The following is a 20,661-nucleotide window of genomic DNA, read 5'->3' as shown; positions in this document are numbered from 1 at the left end:
TGTAGATAATGGTAAGAGAAAATCATGAATGAATTTACACCAACTAATTAAAAACGGAGATATATGGATCATTTTCTAGAAATTATTTAGTTCTGATTATATTTATCTAATTTTCTAATTGCACAAGTAACTTAACAAAAATTGTATTTCAAGAAGAACCAGAAACCAGAACTGACGTTTAACCATTACAATATTTTTTTAAAATCAGTAAATGACAGTCTATTTCCTGAATTGACTCCGGGTCAGATGTTTTAGGAGCTAATTTTTGCAAAAATGAAGAAATACATTATCCGCATTTATACATAATATTTCAGAAAGTAGAAGAAATGAAGTGAGCCTCCTTAACTCCCTTTCTGAAGTTAATAATGACTTTGACACCAGACTGAAAAAGAACAGCACAAAGTGTATTATGCAATCTCTCTCATGAAAGTAAACTCAAAAATCCTGAAGAAATATTAGCAAACAGAAGTTACCACTTGATTATTTTTAAAACCATTATGATCAAGGTTGATTTATCATGAGACTTCCTGGATGATTTAAGACGAGAAAAAACTATAAATGCAATTCATCACACAAACTAATTTAAAGGATAAGAACTTTCTAAAGTACCCAAATGGACATAAAACAAGAATTTATTAAAATCCAGTATCCATCTAAGATTTGCATAGACACATATGCACACACAAAGCATAGAAAGCTAAACCTTAACTTATAAATATTATCTAATTCAACACTACAAACTACTTCATGTTTAATAGTGAAATGTAGAGCCATTATTTTTCAAGTCAGGAACAAGGCAAAGACGAGTCCAGTGCAATAGGAAAAGGTAGAAACAGCTCTAAAAAATGATGAGCTAGCTTCTATGGAGGGAAAACAGGTTTTATTGAATGATGCAGAGTAAAGAAATTAAGCAAGCTCTTGGATTGGAAGACATGCTTTCATAAAGATGCCAATTATTTTCAAATTAGTATATAAATTTCATGCAATTCTAATCAAAATCCAATCGGTTTTTGGTAGAACTCAAAATGCTCATTCTACAATGTATATGGGAAGCATAAGGCAAAAAAAAACCCTGAAAACAAACAAACAAAAAAACCCCACATAATTCTGAATTAGAACAAGGTAGAGAGACTCACCCTACCAGATATTCATATTTATTATAAAGTAATACCAATTAAGAGAGTGTGTATCAGTGCATGGTAGAAAAAAAGCAAGTTCAGGAAAGATAATGTACCTGACGCTATTTATGTCAAGCGCCAAACATACAAAAATAATATGATTTATGCACATGGAAGAAAATGTGCAATGAAAACATAAAAATATTAATAAAAGTGTCAGTTATCAGAGGCACCTGGGTGGCTCAGTCAGTTAAGCTTCTGCCTTCAGTTCAAATAATGATCTCAGGATCCTGGGATCAATGGAGCCCTGTGTTGGGCTCCCTGCTCAGCGGCGAGTCTGCTTCTCTCTCTCCCTCTGCCGCTCCCCCCGCTTGTGTATGCTCGCACTCTCTCTCTCTCTCTCAAATGGATAAATACAATCTTTTTTAAAAAAAGTGTCAGTTTTCAAATTTCAGATTTGTAGTTACTTTAAAGGGGAAGAGAGAGGTACAAATCCACAGAGGCTATAGCTACAATTGTAATGTTTTATTTTAAAAAAAATTTCTAAAGCAGAGATTCCCAATTTTCTTGGTTCATAGCAACTTTATTATCTCCATTCTTTTGTGATGCGACCCAAGCTGAAAGAAACGTCTAAAGGTTCCCTTTATTAAGTATTTAGAGTCCAAAAATTTTGATAGTAATGGTTGTGAGGTGTCCAATGTCCCCATGTGTCCCTTGAAAACTAAAAACATACGATGGCATTCCTACGAGTTCCCTGTGGCACACAGTTTGGGAACCACAGATTTTTAAAACAGATCTTGAAAATAATCTAAATTCAACCAAGCTAGTTGATAGATCATGAAAGTTTGTTGTATTTTCTCTCTACTTTGATGAATTGGGCTGAGTGCTTTGCACAAGTCATTCCATTTTGTCCTCACAAAGGATCCTGTGTTCTCTTTCTGTGTGAGAGGAAACAGAGGTTTAATAAATTGGAGAAAATTCGCTGTCACACACTTGTAAGTGCTGAGGCCTAGACTGAAGCCAGTCCTCTCTGATTGAAGGCCACCGGGTCATGCGTTAATGGGACAGACCACTACTGAACATGTGTTTCAGGTACTAAACCCTGTCAGCCAAGGGAGAGTGGACGTAGCCATTGTCCTTGCACATGTGGTGGGAGACAAACAGGGAAGGAGTATAAGCACCGGGGAAAACGTGTGCTCAACCCAGGAGTGAGCAGTCAGAAGGCAGGAGGGGCTTGGGGTTGAGTTTGTGCTGAGGCTTGCAAGATAAATACACATTTGTTTATGGGGATCCACCAAAGTACAAGGACAGAGAGATAAGGAACCCTGTGGTCCTTTTAAAAAGCAATGGGTTATGCCCCAATGGCCAGGGCAAATATTAAATTATTTGTAAGGACTGCACCGTGTTCTTACCCCCCTCCCTTGGCCCCCAAAGTGTTAGTGACTTTGACTACTCAGAGTCCAATTCCATTTTATTTCTATCATATCTTCCCATTCCTCCCAAACCAACAATCAAAGCTTTACACTAAAGATACATCTTTTACATGTCGAGTGACAGCTTACTCATTTCTGTATTTCCTAAGACCTCAGCCTATGTCCTGAATATGTTCTAAAGGAAATAGTAATTTTGAATATGTTTATGAAATCTGGATTGTTTGGGCTCACAAGTATTAAGCTGAAGGAAAAAGGAAAGGCTCAGTGGGTTTTCATATATGCTCTAGCTGTCCTATGAATACACTGGGTCTTAGGAATTTACAGAAAGTTACAAGAGTCCCTGCCATCTTGATGTAAACTTCTAATGTTCCAATTGCAAAAGCAAGTGAATGTTCTCAGCAGTCCTGGCTTCAGAGGTCCCTGGGAAATAGAATTCCATTTACACAGCAAGGCTCTGGGCCAAAAATCTGCCTGGGTTAAGTGGTGACTTTCTCTCCTTTGAAATTCATTTGAGTTCTGTTTCCTGCCTGTGTAGTCCTCCCCTTCCTGTGATGACAAACCTTGGCTTACCTTTAGTCTGGGTTTTCTAGATCTCAATACCAAACTTTAAACTGCTTGTTTTGGGGTGCCTGGGTGACTCAGTCGTTAAGCGTCTGCCTTCGGCTCAGGTCATGATCCCAGGGTCCTGGGATCGAGCCCCGCATCGGGCTCCCTGCTCGGCGGGAAGCCTGCTTCTCCCTCTCCCTCTCCCCCTCCTTGTGTTCCCTCTCTCGCTGTGTCTCTCTCTGTCAAATAAATAAAATCTTTAAAAAATAAATAAATAAACTGCTTGTTTCTCCTTTTGCTCATACTGGTTCCATCCCACCCAGCAATCATCTATTTCCCTTGTGAGTTCAGAAGGGCTCTGAAAGACGAGGCATGTGTGGGTCACACCACCGCATTGGGGATGCCCGTGTTCATACATCCACATGGATCATAGAAAAACGGGCTCATGGCACTATGTTCTTTAGGATCACTAAGCGCAGCCTACACACAGCAGACCGATACGAGTGAACAGCCAAATCTTATGGGATCTGAAACAAAAACAAAAAACAAAAAAACAAAACAAAAAAAGTCTTCTGGGATCTGGATGAAGGAGACAAAAATTTACTTGTGAGATAAAAATTACCAAAATCTTTCATTTTTGTATTTTGGGGGGGGGGGTTGCCATCAGCCCGGAAACTGCTTTTTCCATGACTTGGTGCAGCATAGAGTGGCACAGAAAGAGATCCAGGAGAACACAAAGCAAAGAGATGCTTTTCCAGAGTGACAAGTACCTGCATCACACATCCTGCAAGTTTTACTCTAGAAGACAGAAGCTCCTGCAGGAGGGGCAGTTCAGCGCAGACAGCGAGAGCTGTGGAAATGGAGTGCAGCGATCTCTGTACCAATATATACAACTTCTGTTGCATTTGTAGAGACCCCTCTCTTTCTGCCACAGTTTAGTGTCAACGGTCCCGATTAAGTGCAGGAGCACTCCAAAGACGGCGGTACGGGACGTGGAATATGTCCCAAGTTAGGAATCGTCAGACCAAAACAGTGAAAGAAGGAGAGCGACAGATTCCAAGCTGAGATACCCTCCTTCCCACAAAGGTATGGTGGCCACTTCTCAGTGAAGGAGGTACATAGCTTTGGGACCCTACCGTCCGGTCCATAGAATTGGTTCCTGGATCCTGCTGCTGTAAATTAATAGTTTGTTCAACCATTCTGTCCTTACCACATCCTGATTTACTGTTTTTTTTTTAAAAAAAAGATTTATTTATTTGAGAGAGAGAGAGCACGCGCACAAACAGGGGGGCGGGGCAGAGGGAGAAGGAGAAGCAGGCTCCCCACTGAGCAGGGCGACCCACGCGGGGGGCTCGATCCCAGGACCCTGGGATCATGACCTGAGCCGAAGGCAGATGCTTAACCGTCTGAGCCACCCAGGCGCCCCTTAAGTATGTGTTCATTTTTTTTTTTAAAGATTTTATTTTGAAGTGATCTCTACACCCAGCGTGGGGCTCGAACTCACAACCCTGAGATCAAGAGTTGCACGCTCTACCGAAGTAATTTAATAAGCATGTAATTGGAACTTCAGCAGAAATTAAGAATAGAGTCAACATCACACTCTAAAAATATAGACCAGGCAGCAGGCGATATCGTTGCGAGAACAAAATGGAAAAAAAAAAAAAAAAAAAGATTCAGTAGTGGCGCGGCCAGGATGAATGGCACAAGATTTATCACTAATGTAATTGTGGGAATGCCTGCCCAATATTGCCAGGCCTCCTAATTGTCCAAGAGCTGCCAGTAACCCAGATTTTGACTTGAATTCAGTAGATTTTTGACATGTTGACGTCAGTGTAATGAGGCCAACATTTTTTTGGCCAAATTAACATATATGTGTACAGGTGAATCCAAAGACCCATAGTTTGTGGGACCTGCTGTGTGTGGAGCCGACTTATCATTATATTCTAGATGCTGGTGCCTGAGCCAGCAAAGGCTGCTTACTGAGTCTATTGGTGAGAAATACTTTACCGTTTCTGCAAGTCTGTTTTTCCATCTGTTTTCCGTCTTTTGTCAATAGGACACCCTTGTGAGTCTCAAGCATTTTGGGGAATTGGCCACTATGGTCGTCGTGGGTTACATCTAGAATGCCAAATATCTTAATTTCAAATATGTTATACAGCAATATAGAATACTTACATGGAATACTGAAGTTGCCTGAGCTCAGGAATGACAAAAGTGTTCCTTTCTATTGCAAACTCTAATTGGTGTTCATATGGTCTGCCTGACATGCAGTGAAGAGAACAGATCTCAGTTGGGAAGAACACAATGATTGTGTGCATCACAGCATTGCTACATGGAAATCCTCTTCCAGATATGGGCCATATCTGTCTTGATCCTCACCTGAACATTTTCCAATGAGATCCTAAGTGCCCTGCAAGCTGAAAACACAAACACGAAATCTCACATTAAAAGCTGATTATCTGTATAGTGATGGGTGAGAGAATTAAGCTCTCCATTCGTAAATATTTGAATGCATGCTGCATGTCTGGCACTTACATAGGCGATGGGGATTCAGAAGTGAATAAAACAACCAAAAATCCCTTCCCTCATGTAGTTTAATTATATGGCTAAGGGGTGAGGGGAGACTCAAGAAAGAAACAGCTAAAATAGAGACACCATATAGTGTATTACAAAATGTTAAGTGCAATGGGAAAAGGGGGGATTTAGGGACTCTCTGTGTGTATGGGGGGTAGATCACAATTAACCAGGATCAAAAATTAGCAGTTGGAATATTTAAAACATTCCATTTAGAAATGGAACGGGCATACATACGCCCTGACCCCGCCATCCTCCAATGGTATTACATGGCATTTCCACCACTTAATGACCTTGCATAACCTTCCAGTATCTGGAGTCACTTGAGGTATCCCTCTCCATCCCCACCATAAATTAACATGGACAATATCTGGTCATTGTTTAGAAGGTCCAACGAGGCCCATGCATTCAAACTAATTAATTAAAATTAGTTCTAAAAAACTCAGAGATTAAATTCTGACTTCGTAGATGCCCAGTTATGCACCTGAGGGGTTGTAGTCTTTCTAGACTAGCACAATCAGGGAGAGTGTCCCAGGGCTAGCCTGACCACTCAGTGGACCACACATGGCTTTATGCTGAGGCATGACGGAGACACAGGTAATGCAACCCAAAAAGAAAACTCAAATCCCTGAGTGGAGAAGAATTTGAGACAATTTCTCAAATAAAAGGGCATAGAACAAGGGAAGCTGTTCTCTCCAAACAGAACAGATAGAATGAAAAACAAGGGAAGGTGCCCCCCACACTGACTCATGTTTAGCACCTGTTTACAGAATTCATTTAATTTGAATAAAATGTGATCAACACGTTATGGTTACTTTCTTAGGGCAGCCTTTGGCCTCATTCAAATAGTCCAAGTACAGAATAGTACAGAGAGTCTCCAAGAAATCTTCGGCACCTAAAAATAGCCTTCTAAATCAAGGTCATAGGGGTGCCTGGGTGGCTAAGTCGGTTAAGCATCTGCTCTCAGCTCAGGTCATGATCTCAGGGTCCTGGGATTGAGCCCCACATCAGGGCTCCCTACTAAGTGAGGAGTCTGCTTCTCCCTCTCCCTCTACCTCTGCTCCTCACCCCTGCTCATGCTCTCCCTTTCAAATAAATAAAATCTTAAAAAAAATCAAGGTCACAGTGAGGATTCCAAGAATGAGGAAAATTATCTTTTCAAAAGCAAAGTGTGAATCCCAAAAGATGAATGGGATTTTTGTACCTGGAATGAGGCAGAATGTTTCTTATAATGGGCTTCTCTGTGATTCAGTGTTTTGGGTTCATGATTAACTTAGTAAAATATGTATAAATTAAAATGTCCAGAATAATTCTATGCACCCTGGATGGCAATGATCAGAATTTAGTTGAAAACCGTTTTCATCTCCAATTTCTGGCTCGTAGTCAAGCGGTATATACTTATTAGTAAGTCTGTCCCTTTAATCAGTTACATGCCTCACAGTCTCATTTGATCTCTATGATGATCTTTCAATACAAATGAACTCATGAGCTTCTGAAAGGAAAATGATTCTCCTGACTCAAATGACAATCCCATAGAATTGTTATTTATTTATCAAAAAAATTGCTGGGATCACAGGCCGGGTCAGCTGATCCCCGTTTTAGAACTGTGTGGACAGAAGTTTCTTTTTTTTTTTTTTTTGCCTGATGCCATTGTCCCAAAAGCAAAGCTGCAGACAGTCGTATATACATGATAAATCTCCAACAAAGTAAGAAAATTCACATAAAGCAAACTATTCATTTTAAAAAACTGTTTTTCGTCCTGAGATTTTTATCCTGAAATTGAAGAAACAGTAGCTGGTAGAGATTTTTTCTTTTTATGTGAGTGCACGTCTGTACTTGACACATTTGAGTTTGCGTCTCATTTTCATCTTCTAATTTTTAAAAAATATATTTTACTGATAAAAATGCAAAATCTGGGGACAACTGACCTAAAAAACTTATATCCTTCTCTATTCTCCTCTCAAGACACAAGATTGGACTTCAACTATGAATGATCTAAATTTGTAGAAAGTTCAAAAATTAGCTGGATGAAAGATCAAATAACACATCAAAAAGCTGAGATGTATCAATGTGTCAGGGTTCAAAAATAATGACTTACAGTCAGTGATAGGAATGCTTTTCCACTGTGTCTATTTTGAGGGCAAGCCTGAAATTCACAACTTAGCAGAAAAAGTAAAAGATCTGTGGGGAAATGTGAGGAATTTGTCATTGCTCAAATCTAGTGCTCAGCCTTGGGCTGAATTTAGTATTAATCTTGATAGAGGCATGTTTGCAGTGGACAGAGAATAAGAGAAATGCATGTAGGATTTATCGAGGACGCAGTAAAAAATCCATTTTTTTAGGGCTATTTTTCTTCCACAATAAATGACTAGGGGAGGAAAAAAAGAAAAGCTTAAAATTGGTGTCAAGCTCTTTATTCCAACCATTTGGGATTAGCTGGAAGAGAAATATGTCTGCTTATAATGAATCACTTTTGATGAAGTTGAAAAGAGGGAGGGGAGAGAAGTATCCAGCAAGCAGGGGTTTGGGAGGATTTCCTCAAGTCCCTACACTGCAGTTCACCAATAGTAATGGACTATCAATGAATTTTTACCAACTGAATTTAATATATAAGCTGAGTATAGTCCTTAAATTCTATGAGGAAATATATGTTACGAAATGAGAATATACCACTCCTCCCTTTCCAGAGAAAGACATTTTTCTCATCTGTTAACAAAACCTATGATACTGCAAAATAGTGATCTTTGTCAGATTTGGGGGTTTACACTCAATTGTAATTGGGGAATTAGACTAGGAAGCGATTTTGCCCTGTTCCACATTAAAGACAAGCTACATGACACAGGGTTTTTTTTTAAAGAGGCTTCAGTGCAGTTGTTCAAAATTGTCCGTCATTCTACCAAGCACTGGATTGAATCAAGAGGTGTAATTTGGAGAACCTGGGTGGCTCAATCAGTTAAGCCACCAGCTCGGTGGTGATCCCAGGACCCTGGGATCTAGTCCCCTATCAGGCTCTTTGTTCAGTGGAGAGCCTGCTTCTCTCTCTCCCTACTTCTTCCTCTGCCTGCCACTCTCCCTGCTGGTGCTCTCTCTCTCTTTGACAAATAAATAAATAAAATATTTAAAAATAAATAATTAAATAAATAGGTGTTATCTGGGGGAAAATGGCATCTACCATGATATATTTTCCTTTTTCAAACTCATTTCTAATTGTTCTCAGGATGCTCCCCATCTTGTTCTTAGTTGGAGTGATTAGTGCTTATCTTTTTACTTTGCACATTTTAATAACCGCTTGCCTCAGAAAAAGCATGCACTCAGTCTCAGTGAACTTCTAACAAGGAAGTTTCAAGACAAGAGGAAATTAAGACAATGGGAAATATGCATTCATGGTTTTAGGCAGTCCTAGGTGTTATGGATATGTTGTTGATAATATATCCCTCCTACGTGCAATGTTCCAGTTTATGTTGTTCCAATAACACCAATAAACCACATAGATGACATTGTAGATGATTTGAGATCCTGCTTGACTTTTTGTTTTAAGGGAAACAGAAAGAGACGAACTATTACATGCTTGACCTTCTTGAACCCAATGTCCATAGTGGAAAAGGTTTGAAATGGACTATGTCCATAAGGACCTTCTCCCCACTCCCCGCAGTTTCCTAGATATAGTGCTTTTCACTTGCATACATGTTTCTGGTCTACTCTATTTTTAAAAATCTCCCTACACAGTATCTATAACAGACCCTTCTGCATCCTATAAGCATCAACCTTTAAATTGATAGGGGGTATATATTTTTCCCACCAATCCCCAATAGTTTCATCTTCATCCCCTTCCATGTTGTTCTTAACATTGTTTCCAGAATTATCAGAACACCTCCCTTTGGGGGAAGCTGCTATATATTTCATCATCACTCTCTATACTGTTTGGAAAATAGATATTAGCCGAAGTCTGTATTAGTAAGTCCATCACTGTTAAGAACTCAGTCCATGACATATTAATTTACTCCTAAGCTTCCAGCTGAGGCCAGACTAACCTGAATGGTATTTGATTACAAAGATCAACGAGTTGGCATAAAACGGGATGGATCATTGAGCAAAACAGTTTATTAGTTCTCCTTAGTACAACTGATGTTTTTAGGAGCTGTGGTTTATAGTCTGTGGCATTGTTTGGTGGACTCCTTCCTAAACCATCAACTATCCAAATCAAAACACTATCAGCACCTTGGAGAATGTAATTATATGTTACAGACATTCTCTAAGAGAGATAGTGTCCAGCAGTTCTAGAACATTCCCCCCCATTTTTGTTGATTGAGGACCTCTGATTATTTAATGTCAAATATTTCACGTAAACTATTGACTATTAGGAGAAAGTTTATCGGTTTCTAGATAATATTTTTTTCCTAGCTTTGAGGCTGAAAAATATTTCATATAATTCATATAGTCAGAGGAAAGTTGTCAAAGCAATAGATTTTATGATTACCCCCCCCAACTCCCACATACACATACAAACACGCATGCATGCGCTTTGAAAAAATCTCTCAGACTCCAAGAATGTAGCGCTGGAAAGGGACCTTACTGAATTCTTTCCTAATTCGGTAGTAAATATAGCTGAAATTATCTGAGCTCACGAATTTGTTTCAAAGAGTTAAAAGAACATAGGAGCTCTACTTAAGGAGCCTTACTGTAGGAAAGTGGGGGAGAGGCTGGAGATATTAACGCTGTAGGAGGGATACTGTGAATAGGGTTACTTGGAGTCGCTGTGGTGAGTCAGACAGCTTCTTTGGTCACCTTCCAAATATTCTCTATTACAGGTAGCAATTTGGGGTTAATTCAGGATTATCAAATCAATCACAGTCGGGCTCAAAATTTCATCGGAAGCTTTTCCTCTGTTCTCTGGCTGACTCTTGATTGGAGTCACAGTGGCAGGGCAGGGAAAAGAGAAACACTTTGTTCTTGTTGCCAGCATGTCCCACAAGCAGGCTGGCTCCTTGCTGCCACTCTGGAAGTTTCATGGGAAGATATTCTTGGAATACATTCTGAGCCAAGAGATCTGAATGAGATCTATCAGGTGTTGAGGGTGGGCCTTCTAGGATCCATGTTCCTGCCTGTATGTTATGCCCCACCTGCCACTTCAGTTGCTGTCCACATTCCCAGGGGTCCTCCGAGTGTCTCAGAGACTTCTGTTTTCCTACTCCATCTGGGACGCAGTGTGTCTGTCTGTCTCACTGTTAACACATGTAAGTTCCCAGAGGATCTTCTTTATTTCTCTCTTGCCCCTGAGCTGCCAGGCGCTGAGAGCAAATTTCAGTGTACAGCTTACTCTCCCTACATCCCTCTTCCATCCTATCCTTTGTCCCCCTTCACCACGTGCCCACCCCCGACCCCAAACTCTCTTTACATAAAGAAGGAATGAAAGCCAGGTAATGACAGCCCAGTTCTACCATAACGTGGACCTTCAAATCTGTGTCTCATCCTTGAATTCTTGACCTGTTACCACAGAAGCCGAGACTCTCCATGTGCTGGTCACTGCACAAGAAAACAGGGGCCTAATTTCTGCACAGAAGAGAAGAGCACACATTCTGGGCACTCCTGGTTTAAACAGATATAAGATAGTGGTTGAGAGGATGTCATGTGGATCTCAAATAACTCTGTTCAATCTTAGTTCTGCATTCTATCAGTGGGAATTTACCTAATTTCCCAGTGCCTCGGTTTCCCCACCTGTAAAATAAGAAGGATAATGCTTCCTACTTCCTAGGAGGGCTTTGAGGATTAAGTCCATTCTTATACACAAGGCTTTTCACCAAGAGCAACTCATGCATAATAAGTGTTTGGTGGGCGCCTGGGTGGCTCAGTTGGTTAAGCGACTGCCTTCGGCTCAGGTCATGATCCTGGAGTCCCTGGATCGAGTCCCGCATCGGGCTCCCTGCTCGGCAGGGAGCCTGCTTCTCCCTCTGACCCTCCCCCCTCTCATGTGCTCTCTCTCTCTCTCTCATTCTCTCTGTCTCAAATAAATAAATAAAATCTTTAAAAAAAAAAAAAAATAAGTGTTTGGTAATTATTAACAATTGTGATTAATCAGTTCCCTTAATAGCTCACATATTATTCCGTCATACATCTTTAGCCTTTTGGCACATAATACCAAATCTTTAGCCATTCACTTTGGATCAACAGGTCAAATGCCATTTAGCAAATTCCAGCATGGACTTAGGTCCCTACTGACATTTATAAATAGCACAAATAAATGTAGTATGGGTTAGGTGTGTAAGTTGTGTGGTATCTTCCCTCAAGGCTGGCAGGGTAGGGCTGATAGCCTGACCTCTAGGGCATGAACATCATTCCCCGCTCACACCTGGTCTTTTACACAAAACCTCCGACTGACTAGGCAGTCTAGAAATTCCAAAAGTTCAGTGGCAGATATGTTCTTTTGTGACTATTATTCATCTGAATGACGATTTGAAACTTGCAAAACATTGTGAGGGTGGGAAAAGAACTAGGAAGAGCTAGGCAAGTAAGGGCATGTTAGTACAATTCCATGGAAGTGCAATTTAGTGATTCAACTAAATTTATACTTACGTGCACACACTGAACATTCACTCTTGGAAAGTTTATTTTTTTTTGCTAACCTTTTACTTGGAACCAAGGAATAAATTTCAATTATTCATTCAATTTATTTCATAAAGAGATACATGGCATGAATTATCAGCCTTTGTATTATGAAAATGCATATGGAGGACCTTAGCATTAAAATGAGTATTACAAATACCAGAAATAAAAGCCAGATTCTGTCAAGCTAGGATGTCTACTAGGCCTAGCAGGAGATCTTGGCACAGGAATCAAGATTGTTTTGTTAGTAAATGTGATCATTTGCACTTGGAAGATCTTCAAGCTAAGGATCTACCCCTTCAACTCTAACTGCCTTTCATAACTTAAGTGTTTTATTAAAGAACTTACATTCATGATACTAAATTTACACTTTAAAGTTGAAAAGTCAGCACTTAAAAATTAACTTATTCCTATAAACAAACAGAAATAAAATTTTAAAAAAATATATAAAAGTGATCATGGCATACATGCATTTCTTGAAATAAATTTTATTTGCCCATTTTTCCTTTTCTTGTCTTTTTCTCTTTCTTCTGTATCAACCCTATTCCCCTTCCCACCTTCCCTTATCCAGAAGCCCATGTTAACATAATATATGCATTTCAGTGGTTTTTTTCAATGGAATATATAGATATGTGTAGATATGTGTACACACAATTCCATAGTTAAAAATTATATTCACGTGTCTGCATCTTTCTTTTCTCATTTAATATCTCAGAATAAGTCTCTGAAGTCAAGTGGCCTCGCTACTGTTTTTAATGACTGCACACTAGTTCATGGTGTGGATACACCATAATTTATTCAGCCAGAACCCTACTGAAAGGGTTTTACAATTTTTAAATGAAAAATTTGCCTTTACTCTGTTTTAAACATTTGTGCCCCCATGGACAACGCTATTGTAAACATCTTAGTGCCTGTCCATGACAAGAACACATAAAGAGATTGTTATTTTCATTTTACAAATGAGGAAACTATAATTAAGGAAAGGTAAAGAAAAGTTTTACAAATGAGGAAATTTTATTTGTTATTATTTTTAAAAGATTTTATTTCTTTCTTTATTTGTTTATTTATTTAAGAGAGAGGGACAGAGAAAGAGAGAGAGAGCATGAGTGGGGGGAGGTGCAGAGGGAGAAAGACAAGCACACTCCATGCTGAGCACAGAGCCCAATATGGGGCTCGATCTCAGGACCATGAGATCGTGCCTGGGCTGAAACCAAGAGTCGGATGCTTAATGGACTGAGGCCACCCAGGTGCCCCTTATTTTATTTTTTTCAGTAAGCTCTATCCTCAATGTGGGACTTGAACTCAGGACCCTGAGATCAAGAGTCACACGTTCTACCAACTAAGCCAAACAAGCACCCCACAAATGAGGAAATTTTAGCTAAAAAAGTGCAAATGGCCACATCATCAGTCCAGTTTGACTCTAATCTCAGGTTTCACTGTGCCACATGACACTCTTTTGTCCTTGTTCGGATTTCCTAAAAATTATAGGCTATTAAATGAAAACATGTGTGACTCGAATTCAACTAAATAGATCAAGTACCTGGCAGTGGAGGTTAAATATAGTTTAGAAATTTAAGAGGAAAAGATGGATTGCACATTAATTTTTATAAATGGATCTCTTAAGGTACCATGGTTTATTACAGATGTAAGTCTTTTGGAGGCAATATGGCAAACTAGAATTTCAGAGAAACAGTTTCCAATATAAGACACTTCAAATTACCAGGTAAAACATAATGAGCATTGCAGATTTCTGGTTCTGGGACAGGTGGATTAGACTGAATAAAACTAAACCTCCCACTGACAACTACGTATGAGATGACTCTTGGAACTCACTGAAGAATACCTAACAGAGATGAGACTTGGATGACTGTGATCCTTTAGAAGAGAGAAGCACACAGAAGACTCCACATTTATCCTGGCTTTTCCCATGAAGACATTTTCCTATTTTCTGTACAGGAAATAGAGGCCAAGCAGAAAGTGGTTCACTTATTGGAGCAAAGATACAGTTGGCAGAATGCCACACTGCCACATTGGTTGGGATTTGAGGGACAAAATCCCAGAGAATAGGGAAATACAGAGAAGTCCCCCAAATCTCTAATTCCCATCGAAATCCTTGGTTAATTCCTATGCTAAATGTGTCAGGGCAAGAGTCCAAAAGTCCAGCTAACTACAACATCTGGGAAGCCAAATAGTACAGCAGAAATTTTAGCAGCTGCTTGTTGCTAGGGAGACTATGGTTGGATTTCAATTCCTAACAAGTTGGAGGAGCTTTAGAATATAGCCTAGACTTTCAGTTGAGATTCCCAAAGGACCATGAACTAGGAATAAAAGCAAAGACTTGGAAGAAAAACCACACTCTAGAAGATTAACCATGGCTTAGGAATAATCTCAAAACTGAAATACACCAACCCCAAAACTCTAAAATTAAACAGCAACTAGATTATGGTGATCCACTGTCCCTATATGGTCCCTGGAAGAAAATCTCTCTCTTGCTGTGGAGGAAAATGACATCATCAAGAGCCTCTGTATTGTGTCATCTACAGTGTCATGTATCCATTAAAAATTACTAGGACAATTAAAACAGGACTAAATGACCAAAAGACATACAAAATCATATTTTTTATAAAGAACATAGAAACACAACCAAGGAGTTCCAGATCATTGATTTTTTTTTTTTTTTTTTAGAGATGTCGAGAGTATGTGAGCAGAGGGGGAGGGGCAGAGGGAGAGGATGGAAATCTTAAGCAGACTCCATGCTGAACACAGAGCCCAACGTGGGGCTGAATCTCACAACCTTGAGATCATGACCTGAGCCGATCAAGGGTCAGACACTTAACTGACTGAGCCACCCAGGCACGCCCAGATAATTGATTTTAAATAACTTATGATTAAAATGCTCTTTAAAATGAAGAAAAGATGGAAAATTTCATCAGAGAATAGGAATCTAAAGTAAATTTCTAAAACTGACAAAAATGTTATATCTGACAGTAAAATTTAACTTACTGGTTTAATAGAAGATTAGACAAAGCAGAACAGACGATTAATAGATGGAAAAACAGATCAGTAAAAAATATCAAGATTGACAGACCAAAAGAAAAAAAAAAGGCGAAAAACAAGGGGAAAAAAAAGATATGGGACATATATCGAACACAGCACTATCCAGTAGAAATATAATGGAGGCATCAAATGTAAAAAAAGATTTTTCCAGAAATACAAAATCTGAAAAATTTCCCCACAAGAATACCTGCACTATAGGGAATGTTAAAGGACATTCTTCAGGCAGAGGGGAAAAAATATCAAAGAAATATCAATCTATAAAAATAAAAAATCAGAAATGTTGTCTGAATGATATGGATTGAATATGTACCCCCTAAAATTCATTTATTGATATCAAATCCCAATGTGATGATATTTGGAGGTGGGACCTTTGGGTGGTGATTAAGTCATGAGGATGAAACCCTTATCAATGGGATTAGTGCCCTATAAGAATAGGCCAGGAAATAGCTTGCTCTTTTTCTGCCATGTGAAGATAAAGGAGAATTCAGCTATCTGCAACCCAGAAGAATGTTCTTACCAAAACCCAACCATGCTGGCACCCTCATCTCAGACTTCCAGCCTCCAGACTGAGAAATACATTTCTATTGTTTGTAAGTCACCCAGTCTATGGTAGTTGGTTCTATCAGCCTAAATCGACTAAGATATAAGTGTAAATACATAGGATTTTAAAAAATATTTCATTTTCTATAAGGTAGTAGACTGCTTAAACAATGTAGTAGGGAAGTTGATAACATCTGTAGATTTACAATGCATATAAACAAACCAAAAAGGCTAAGAGTGGGGAAATGGAAGTATATTGTTGTTAGTTTCTTATACTACACATGAATGCATATAACGTCACTTGACATGAGACTGTGATTAAATAAAAATGTGTATGATAGGGGTCCTTGGGTGGCTCATCTGTAGAGCATGCAACTCTTGATCTCTGGGTCATAAGTGTGAGCCCCATGTTGGGGGTAGAGATTATTTTAAAAAATAAACTTATTAAAAATACTATAGATATACTCTAAATCATAAAGCAACCACTAAAATAACAAAACAAAGGGTTATAGCTAATAAAGCCAAAAAAGGAGAGAAAATGGATCATAAAAAATATTCATTTAATCCAAAAGAAAGCAGGAAAAGAGGAAAAAGGAAATGAATCATAGCCAAGACAATTAAAAAACAAATAGCAAGGTGGTAGATTTCTGCCCACCATATTAATAATTATATTGCAGGTGAAATGTGTAAATACCTCAATTACAGATCAGAAATTGTCAGATTGGATAAATAAAGCAAGACCCAAATATGCTTCTTATCAGAAACTTACTTTAAAGTATGTATAGTAGTATAAAGACACAAATAGGTTAAAATGTTGGAAAAAGACATTTCATGCTAAGCTTAATCAAGATAATGCTGTTGGGGCACCTGGGTGGCTCAGTCAGTTAGGTGTCTGCCTTCAGTTCAGGTCATGATCCCAATGTCCTGGGATTGAGCCCTGTGTCAGGTTCCCTGCTCAGCAGGGAGTCTGCTTCTCCCTCTCCCTCTGCCCCTCCCCCCTGCTTGTGCTCCCTCTCTCGCTGTCTCTCAAATAAATAAAATCTTTTTTTTTAAAGATAATGCTGAAGTGGTTATATTAATATAAGACAAACTAAATTTCAAAGCAAAAATATTACCAGAAATAAAAGTTTTTTTGTAATAATAAGGAAGCCAATTCATCAAGAAGGTATAACAACCCAAAATACTTATGCACTTACTAATGAAGCTTTAAAATACATAAAGCAAAAACTGATAGAACTGCAAGGAGAAAAAGACAATTCCATAATTAGTCTCTCTCTAATTGACTGGACAAGTAGGCAGAAAATCAGTAAGGCTACAGAAGACTTGAATAATATTATCAACCATTCTGATCTAATTGACCTAATTTATAAAATATTGCAACCAAAAAACAGCCGAATTTACATTGTTTGCAACTGCATATGCAGCATCTACCAAGATATACCATACTCTGTGCCATAAAATAAGTCTCAATATATTTGAAATGGTTCAAGATGTGCAAAGTATGTTTTTTGATCACAATAGAATTTAATTAGCTTACAGGAAAAAAAACTGAAAGAACCCCAAATATGTGGAAATGAAATGGCACACTTCTTTATAACCACAGAACAAAGAAAAATTAAAGGATTTTAGAAAGTCTTTTGAACTGAATGAAAATAAAAACATAAATTCTGGTTTCAGTTCTGACATGTAAAGAGATTAGAAGATATCACTCTCATCTTTACAACAGAAAAAACTGAACAAACCCAAAATCAATGACTTTTCTTGGGCTCCTCAGAGAACAGAGATCAAAGGACAAGCTGCCATTCCAAAACTGGGGAGAAAAGCCAATGCAGGGGGTCACAGCTGAGGTATACATACCTGGAGCCGACCTGCTGGAGTCATAAACTGGTAGGAACACATCATGGTAATTTTGATGAATTGCTGGAAGCTGAGTGTGGACTGGTGTGAGAGGGAAAACTCCTGGCTGCTTCAGTCTTGGAGAAACCCTCAAGTTTACCTCTAGGAACTCCATCAGATTCTCACAGTCACAAAGTCCCTTTTGTGACTTTGGAAGGGGAAGGGGAAGATTCTTTATTGTGACATATTCTCCAAGAGGGCTCTATAACATAGCACTGCCTTCCAAGGGGCAGAAAAACTATATCCATCTTGCCTTATCTCAGATGGAGAAAATAATTTTTCCCATTTCAACTCCCACTTGCCTTTCTGTTTTGCCAAAGCCATGTGGAAGGGGAAGGGGGAATTATACCTCTGAAGAAACACTTGTGAACATCCATAGCCCAGATAAACAGGTCCACTAACAGGCTGAAAATAACCCATAAGATTATAAAATGCTTTCCCTCACCCATACCTTGCTATCACACTGACAGAGCTTCAGTATAACAATGCAGTACTTTTGAGCTAGCAGCCAGATGCAGATGTCTCTGGGAAGGAGCCCCTAGGGAAGGATGCAAAGAAGGGAGAGAGGGAGAAAGAAAAAAAGGAAGAACTTTAATAATAAAACCAGATAGATATTACAAGAAAGGCAAAATACAGACTGATAACTCTCATGAGCACGGATGCAAAATTCTAAACTAATCATTAGCAAATCAAATCCAACAATGGGTAAAAATATTTATACACCACAAACAAGTAGGGTTTATTGCAGTTATGAAAGGCTGATTTCACAATAAAAAAACAATCAATGTAATCCATCATATCAACAGCCTAACGGAGAGAAATCATATGATCATGTCAACGGATGTAGAAAGAGTATTTGACAAAATCCAACAACCATTTTTGATAATAACTCTAAGCAAACGAGAAGTAGAGGGAAACTTTATCAACCTGATGAAGATTGTCTATGAAAACCCTGCAGCTAACATTATATTAAATGGTGAAAAAATGGATGCTTTCCCCCTGAGTTTGGAATCAATGCAAGGATGGTCTTTTCTCACCATTCCTATTATACATTGTAGTAGTGGTCTCAAGTAGTGCAATAAGACAAAAAAAAAAAAAAGGTGTGTAGATTGAAAAGGAAGAAATACAATCTTTATTCATAGATGACCTAATAGTTCATGTAGAAAATCCCAAGGAATCTACAAAATAACTCTTGGCAATAGTAAGCAAGTATGGCACATGTAACAAGGCTAATATACTAAAGTCAACTGCTTTCCTGTATGCCAGTAATGAACAATTGGAATTTAAAATTAAAAAAAATATTATTGAAAGTAGCATCAAAAAATGGAATACTTATATGAATCTAAACAGGATCTACATGTGGAAAACTACAAAGCTCTGATGAAAGAAATCAGTATCTAATCAAATGGAGAGATATTTTATATTCATGAATTGGAAGACTCAATATTCCTTTATATATTTTGAGGCTCTGTAGAAAGATACATATATGTTTATAATCATTATATATTCTTGATGGAATAACCCTTCTGTCAATAATGTCCTTTGTTTCTGTTTTTGAACCTCCAGGTCTCCACGAAGGGAGCGCATCAAATCCCACACGAATGAGGGGCTCACCTCTGCAGAAAGAGTCCGGCCGGTGGCGGTGACTAACTCCACTGCGCCCCGAGGGGACCAAAGGTGTGTCCTTTAAAAAGCCAAGAATTCCTGGGGCAAGCCGCCCGCCCTCCGTGCGCTCTCCAGGACTACCCGCCTCGGATTTCGGCCTCCCGACCTTGGCACCCCTTTTGGATTCCGGAACCCGCAGCTCCCGGGAAGGAGCTCCACTGAATTCCTATCCCGAACCCTCAGGCTCCCCAACGCCTCACCTCGGTGGCAGGCACACGCCCGGCCCCGGAAGAGAGCAGGCGGCGACCCCCGCGCCCCTTCCGCGCGCGCTGCCAGCTGAGCCCGGCGACCCCCTCACCTGTCCGACGCTGCGTCGCGGGGGCTGCCGACCGGCCGGCGCGCGCCCCTCACCTGCCGGGACCCGCCGCCGCGGCAGCTCGCACGCGCAGGAGCAGCCGGGACGCGGCGGGGGCGGGGCACCTCCGGGGCCGTCCGACTTCCTCGGCCCCCGCTCGCCAGCCCCGCCTACAGGGGGCGGAGGCGGCCGCGCGTCACCTTGGAGCCACCTCCCACCGAAGCGCCGCCGCGGCGGCCGCTGGTTCCGCGGGCGGCTGGTCCTTGGCCCCCGCGGAGCGAAGAGGAAGAGATCCCTCATAACGCAATCCTCTGGCTTGGCTCGAAAGAAAAGGAAGATGTGCCCCCGCAGTCTGGCAGGGACTAGGGGAGCTGAGTTCAAAGTGAGGAAGGAGGAGAGGTGTGCCTTGCAAACTTAAAATTGCTGAGTAACAGGTCTTCGCGGATACTCAGAGGGGTGCCCGCTTTGTGCCCTGGCTCCCTAAGGGATCAGTGGGGAGAGAGCAGCCTGCGTTTTTACCACCCTGACCCTGGCAAGGAAGTACCAGAACCAGGCACCCCATTAAATCCCTGCCATGCATGCGCGATTGTGGGTGCAAGTCGGCCACCCAGACGCGCTGAGCTCTTTGTTTGCTGAGCCTTGGTTCCTGGTCTGGAAAGATTAGGCCGATTTCCGTGCCCAGCGCGTTGAGTACTCCTACTCAGAGACCCTTAGAGATGCTTAGGTCCGATGACGGGCACTAAGGCACTCAGCAAATATTTGACCTTGCTTCCTTTCCCTTGAATTCTTTTTCTCCCTCCTTCCTCTCCTCTTCCTGCTGTACTCTTCTTGCACTTTATTTACTCTTGATCTCTGCCTGGTCAGTTTCTTTTCCCTTGGATTGAAGAGCCCATGTCTCCCGTGTACCGAGTCTGCCCTGCAAGGCGCTGGGTGGTTT

The 20,661-nt window shown here is 40.2% G+C and overlaps 1 long non-coding RNA gene across 1 annotated transcript; it reads right to left on the bottom strand.

Moving 5' to 3' along the window:
* Positions 1–4,721: 4,721 nt before the first annotated feature.
* Positions 4,722–19,916, bottom strand: LOC144382732 (uncharacterized). Its single transcript, XR_013450111.1, has 3 exons — positions 19,728–19,916; positions 18,216–18,302; positions 4,722–5,514 (listed from the first exon to the last, which is right to left on the bottom strand). It is a non-coding gene; the product is annotated as an uncharacterized LOC144382732 (long non-coding RNA).
* Between the last annotated feature and the right edge of the window lie 745 nt (positions 19,917–20,661).

This window comes from Halichoerus grypus, chromosome 8 (assembly GCF_964656455.1).
Source record: "Halichoerus grypus chromosome 8, mHalGry1.hap1.1, whole genome shotgun sequence".
NCBI classification, from domain to species: Eukaryota; Metazoa; Chordata; class Mammalia; order Carnivora; family Phocidae; genus Halichoerus; species Halichoerus grypus.
This window is presented reverse-complemented; position numbering and strand designations above follow the sequence as displayed.